Source organism: Chlorocebus sabaeus, chromosome 20 (assembly GCF_047675955.1).
Source record: "Chlorocebus sabaeus isolate Y175 chromosome 20, mChlSab1.0.hap1, whole genome shotgun sequence".
In the NCBI taxonomy this organism is placed as follows: Eukaryota; Metazoa; Chordata; class Mammalia; order Primates; family Cercopithecidae; genus Chlorocebus; species Chlorocebus sabaeus.
Genome location: NC_132923.1, coordinates 111231837 through 111238278, shown reverse-complemented (window position 1 = coordinate 111238278; position 6442 = coordinate 111231837). Strand labels below are relative to the sequence as shown.

General features: G+C 48.4%; 1 pseudogene; it reads left to right on the top strand.

Moving 5' to 3' along the window:
* Positions 1–3071: 3071 nt before the first annotated feature.
* On the top strand, positions 3072–3416 carry LOC103225344 (small nuclear ribonucleoprotein F pseudogene; annotated as a pseudogene).
* The last annotated feature ends 3026 nt before the right edge of the window (positions 3417–6442 follow it).

Sequence of the window (6442 nt, the reverse complement as noted above, 5' to 3'; positions counted from 1 at the left end):
AACAGCCAGGGCAACAAGATGAGACAGTCTCTACAAAACATTTAAATATTAGCTGGGCGTGGTATTATGTGCCTTTAGTCCCAGCTGCTGAGGCTGAGGTGGGAGGTTCACTTGAGCCCAGGAATTTCATACAGTGGTGAGCTTATAGTAGTGCCACTACATTGCAGCCTGGGTGACAAAGCGAGACCCCATCTCTAACAAATAAATAAATAAAGATAACATAGCATGTCATTACCAGGAAATGGAAAAAATAGTAACATAAAAACTAACATAGCAACTGACATTTTCAAACTACAAATTTTGAAATTTTTATTTCCTCCCTATACAGAAGAGATCATTTTTCGGACTTCACTGCCTGACTTCCTGAGGCTGCCCAGTTTGTTGCAGGCTCTGGGCTCAGGATACGTTCAATTTTCCTGCTTGGAACTGAGAGGAGAACTCAGGTCTTCTTACAGACTGCCAAAGTCCAGCAGGGCTCTTTTAGAACAGTCATTTCACAGCTAGAGAAACGGAGACCCAGAGAAATAAAGGGCCTTGCCAAGGCCGCACAGGCATTTGACAGCAATTTCACCGGCACCCAGCACACATGGGCTTCGTAATACAATTGCCAGGGGAGCCAGTTCTTGAACGCAGACCCTTGATTTTTCTTGCCAGAGCCCCTTGAACTCCTCTGGAGACTCCTGCCCCCTGCTTGAGATGCTCCTGTAGCTTTTCTTGCTCAGGTGAGAAATAAAATGTGATCCTAAAATCCATTTGGTGTCTACAGGAGGAGGTTGTGAAGCCTATAAGTGGTTGTATTCCAGTTTCATTATTTCCCCACCATGCTGGTTCCCCAGGGCTGGTGCCATGAAGGAGGAAGAGATCAGAGAATCTATGCGGAGTGTGGTTGTAGTTGGCATTGCTGCCTCTGGGTACTGAAGGTACCCAAATGTTGATTCTGTCTTCATGGGGTGCTTCTCTGGCTTCCCAGGAAAACTCCCACCAGGGACCTTGCCCTGCATTCCCCAGGAAGGGTGGTGGCACTCTGTAGCTGATCCCTGTGACCCTTGCCCATAGGCTTCTGCCACCCTCTCCATTCACGTGTCCTGGGAGGAAACTCCCTTGTGTAGGGTCCTTCTCAGAAGCCTCACAGTTGCCTTCCTTCCTAAGGTCCCACTTGCCATGCACAAAAATAGTTCCCTACCATCAGCGCAAGAGCGGTCTGCTCCCAGAGCAACTGGTCTGTGAGCTGCTAATCTCTCTTACATTGGCTGTGTCTGTCCTTACAACAAACTGCAAGGCAGGCATTTTCATTCCTGCTACCTCCTCTTCACAGATGAGAAACTGAGGCTCAGACACAGCAAGCACAACTGGCTGGTATTAGAATCCAAGTCTGCCTGACCCCAAAGGCTTTTTCTATCTTCCACATCAAGGATCCTCTTGGCCAGACTGTTCATCAGTCTCAAGGTCATTGCCATCATCAACAGCAAATATTTATTAAGTACCTAGTGATGGTGAGATAGGTCAGACCAGGTAATCAATGCAGATTGGAGGCCCAGGGCTGGACAACGGGCAGGAACAGAGCGGAGACAAGATTGCTCCGCAGAGACCTGTGCTGGGGCCCAGATCCCTGAGTCCAGAAGTCCATCTGGAAGAAAAAGAAACATCACCAGGTCATCTGCAACCCAGAGGCCAAGGGACAGGAAGTGGAGGGGCCCTTCATCAAGGCTAAAACAGTGGTTCTCAAACTTTGCTACAAATGGAATCATCCAGGGATCTTTAAAAATACTGACACCTGGCCCCCGCCCCCAGACATTCTGATCTTGTTGGTATGGGAAGCAACATAGGCATCTGGATTTTTTAATGTGTAGGAAAGGTCAGGCAGGAACAGGGTGTGGGGAGGAGGTTTGATAGGAGGAGGTGGTGATGACCTGTCAGGCAGGAACAGGGTGTGGGGAGGAGGTTTGATAGGAGGAGGTGGTGATGACCCAGGCTCCGGAAGCCTAAGGTTCTAGGGCAGGGAGCTCAGGGTACTGGGCTGGTGCAAAGTAGGCACGTGAGAAAAATGAATTGGAGGACCGTGGGAGGGAAGGGCAGGGGGAGGGAATTGAAGAAAAAAAAAAAGAAAATCCAAAACCCAGGCAGTGCAGTGAGTTTGAGTCTATTCTCCATCATTAGCTTTCTATGTGACCTTGGAAAAATGGCTTCCCCTCTCTGGGCCTCATTTGGAAAAGGAGGACGTTGGATTTGTTGATGATTAAAGATCCTTCTGGCCCCAGGGTTCTAGGATGCCCAGGCAGGACTCCTTAGTGGGAGATGAGTGTGCCTCCATCTCATGTGCTGCCATCTCGCCTCTCTCCACCCTCCATGTGCTTATCCCTTTGTCTGGAACACCCCCACTGCTCTTTTTTTTTTTGGTGAGGGACGGAGTCTCGCTCTGTTGCCCAGGCTGGAATGCAGTGGTGCGATCTCAGCTCACTGCAATCTTTGTCTCCCAGGTTCAAGAGATTCTCCTGCCTCAGCCTCCTGAGTAGCTGGGACTACAGACGCGCACCACCATGCCCAGCTAATAGTTTTGTATTTTGAGGAGAGGGGTTTCACCATGTTATCCAGAATGGTTTCGATCTCTTGACCTCATGATCCACCTGCCTCGGCCTTCCAAAGTGCTGAGATTATAGACGTGAGCCACCGTGCCTGGCCCCACTGTTTTTATTTACCTGCTCAACTCCTGCTTCTCATCTGGGACTCAGCTCAGGTGTCAACTCCTCCAGGCAGCTCTCCTTGACTGGTCCCCACCACCCTGGTCTGACTTGGATACCCTTTCCTGTACCAAGGAAGGTTGGTCCCTCTGATTATCCTACCAGACCCATTACACTGTGACACCTGTTGATTACCTGTTTCCCTCCTGGGCTGTGTGTCTTGTTCTGTGACTTGTCTATATTCCCAGCACTCAGCATAGAGAAAGCTTCTTAAAAAGTGGGATGGAGGAATGAAGGGTGTCAGGCCTTCACTCAGGTGTCTGGACCACAGGAATGAACAAGATACATTGTCCCTTTCCAAAGCAAGGAGAAAGGGGAAATCAGGAAATGGTTTGTTAAACAATGACAAAAAGGGGTACAGCAAAAGGGGCCAAGAGGTTGTCCAGGAGCCTGCAGCATTTGCCCATAGTTACGGTAAGTCTACCCCTCAATCCCAAAGCTTTCCTCAGTGGGTTAACAGGAAAGCCGGTGATGCTGAAATGAAGTGGGGAATGGAGTACAAGGGCTATCTGGCATCTTAGATGGCTACATGAACATGCAGCTTGCAAATAAGAGGAATACATAGGTGGAGAGCCGTCTGGACATCTGGGTGAAGTTTTAATACAGTATAAAAATGTCCTTTATGGTAGAGGTATGGAAGAAAAGGAAGAAAATGGGGGAAATGAGAGAGCAGCATCTTTTGTGGGGAGTTTTGAAAATATAGATTTCTAGATAATAAAGATGTGTTTTTTTGTTTTGTTTTTTTGAGACGGAGTCTCGCTCTGTCGCCAGGCTGGAGTGCAGTGGTGCAATCTCGGCTCACTGCAACCTCCGCCTCCCAGGTTCAAGCAATTCTCCTGCCTCAGCCTCCCAAGTAGCTGGGACTACAGGTGCATGACACCATGCCCGGCTAATTTTTGTATTTTTAGTAGAGACGGCGTTTCACCAGGTTGGCCAGGCTGGTCTTGATCTCTTGACCTTGTGATCCACCCACCTCAGCCTCCCAAAGTGCTGGGATTACAGGTGTGAGCCACTATGCCTGGCCCTTGTTTTTGTTTTTGTTTTTGTTTTTTTAAAGAGGTTGCCCGGGGGTGGAGGGGGTCAGTGCATTTCTGGAGTCAGAAAGCCCTGGGTTTAAATCTAGCACAACCGCTGGTTAGCTGTGTGACTAGAGCCGCTTTCTTAACCTTCCTAGAACATGGGGATAATCAGAACACCTCCCTCAGAGGTAGAACACAGCACAGTGCCTGGCTCCTAGAAAACACTGGAGAAATATGTTGACCATTTTGATTTGCTAACATCACGAGTGGGTGAGGAGGGCTGTGGGAATAGACATGCCATGCCTGACCACCATCACCTGTTCATACCTCAAACCCCACCACCCTTGGGATTAAATGAAATGCAATTGCTCAGAAGTCAGGCTGGCTTCTTGATTACAGCAGAATGCAAACTCCTCAAGGGCGGGGATCTTTGCTTTATTTGCTGCTAAATTCTTGGCACCTGGGATAGTTCCTGGTGCATAGTAGATCCTCAATAAATATTTCTTGAATGAATAAATGACTGAACTCTGGGTTGGCTAGCTCAGTGTATAGGGGTAACTTCCTTCTCCTTCCCTAGACCCACGTCCCTCCTCCAAAAATCTTGAACTCAACATGACTCCATCAGCTATGACTTCATTCAGCAGCAAGCAATGAAAAGCCACAAAGGGCCTGATGTGGTGGCTCAAAAACAGTGGCTTAAACAAGTAAAATGACCAACTTGCCTAGACTGGTATGTCAGCTCAATGATATTATCAAGGACCCAGGATCTATCCGTCTCCCTGTCCCAGCCATTATGTGACTTTTACCCTGATGATCACAAGATGGCTGCTGTACTTCTAGGTATCACATCTCTGTTCCAGAAAAAGGGAGGATGGGAAAAGGGCAGAAGGTACAAGAAGGAGCCAGACAGGTGAGTACTTAACAACAATAACAATGGCCCCTCTCTTCCTTTCTCTGCCATCATGGTGTGTGCTTGACTCCGCTTCTTGCCATGTCTTCTCACAAGACTTTCAGGATTAAGCGATTCCTGGCCAAGAAACAAAAGCAAAATCGTTCCATTCCCCAGTGGATTAGGATGAAAACTGGCAATAAAATCAGGTACAACTCCAAAAGGAGACATCGGAGAAGAACCAAGCTGGGTCTATAAGGAATTGCACGTGAGATGGCACACACATTTATGCTGTCTGAAGGTCACAATCACATTACCGTATCAAGCTGAAAACGTCACCATTATCTGGAGAATTAGGCATGTTTTACTGGGAATATATTTTTCCTTTCTGAATCTGTTATGAATGCGTTGGTTGGCTGGGTTCAGTAATAAATATGTGAGACCTTTCATTTCAAAAACAACAGCAGCAACAAAATAAAACACTTTTAGGTTTCTGTTATAAGGGAGGAGAGACTCAGTCCTGGGAGAGCAGCCAGCAAGGTCTACCATCATGGCCAAATGAAACCATTGTTCCCCTCTACCCATCCTCCCACACCTACTCCTTCTCCAGGCTTCTTCGTTTGAGTAGATGGCACCTCCCTTCACTCAACTCCCCAAGTGAAAAGTCCAAGAGTCAGCCCTCACTCCATGCCCACATCCAGTCCAACAGTTCCTGTTAGCTTCACCATGATCTGGATCCTGAATCTGACCATGACCTTCCAAGCCACTCTCATCTCTCTCCCTTGTGCACTCCGGCTCTCCTTACCATCCATTCTCCTCCTGGTGGCTGAAGAATTCGTTACACAAGTAATCTGATCACATCACTCCCACCTTAAAGCCCTTTGAAGCTTTGCATCATGCAGACTATAACCAAACCCTCACCCTGGCCCCAGGCTACACAGCTGGACCCTGAGCACCTCCTTGCATGGGGTCCCCCTTGCCCACCTCATCCAGCCAAGAGGGCCTCACTTAGGCGCTTTCCTCATACCTGCTAGTTCCTGCCCTCAGGCCTTGGCACTAGCAGTTCCCTTTGCCAGGAACGCACTGCCCCTGCCCACAGTCATTGTCTGTTGTATTACCCTTTTCATCCTGACAGCACTCATCCGAATCTCTTTTATAGTCTGTCTCCTCCCCCAGGATGTATTCAATGAATACATGGATGGAGAGGTTTGTTTTGGGTGGTCTCTTAGGGAAACTTCTAGCTCTTGGAGGTCTAAAGAGAAGGGAGAGGAAGGAGCTTGGGGTAGGGAATGCAACACATGAGGTATGTCAGAAACTGGAACCAACATCCCAACCCTCTTCCCTGATTGCTCAGTGTAGGAGACCAGTCAGAGTGGTGGGAGAAACTATAGGGAAAAGAAGCAGGCCCTCTGAAAGATCAGAGGGCTCTGCAAAGCTCCAGGAGAGAACAGCTGAAGGCAGCTGTTCTATAACTCTGAGGCAGAGGGCAAGGAGTAGGTACAAGGGAGTGTGGGGGAATTTATCTTAAACAGGCTTGTTTACTTATGTTGACCAGAAACTGACCTTTGATTATCTGCCATGAAGTTCCCCTAAAGCGGAAGAATAAATGTTAATTACCTACAGGTTGTGTGGGCTCCAGGTTTTCGGCATTGTGCCTGCATGGAGTAAAAGCAAGCAGCTCCAGCTTCTGGGGGCTGCTCTCTGGCCACTAGAGCCAGGCTGCGGTTACACTGCATACGTGTCTGACTACTCATTTCATCGTCAGTCAGCCAGGGTCTGCAGGACGGACCCGGCAG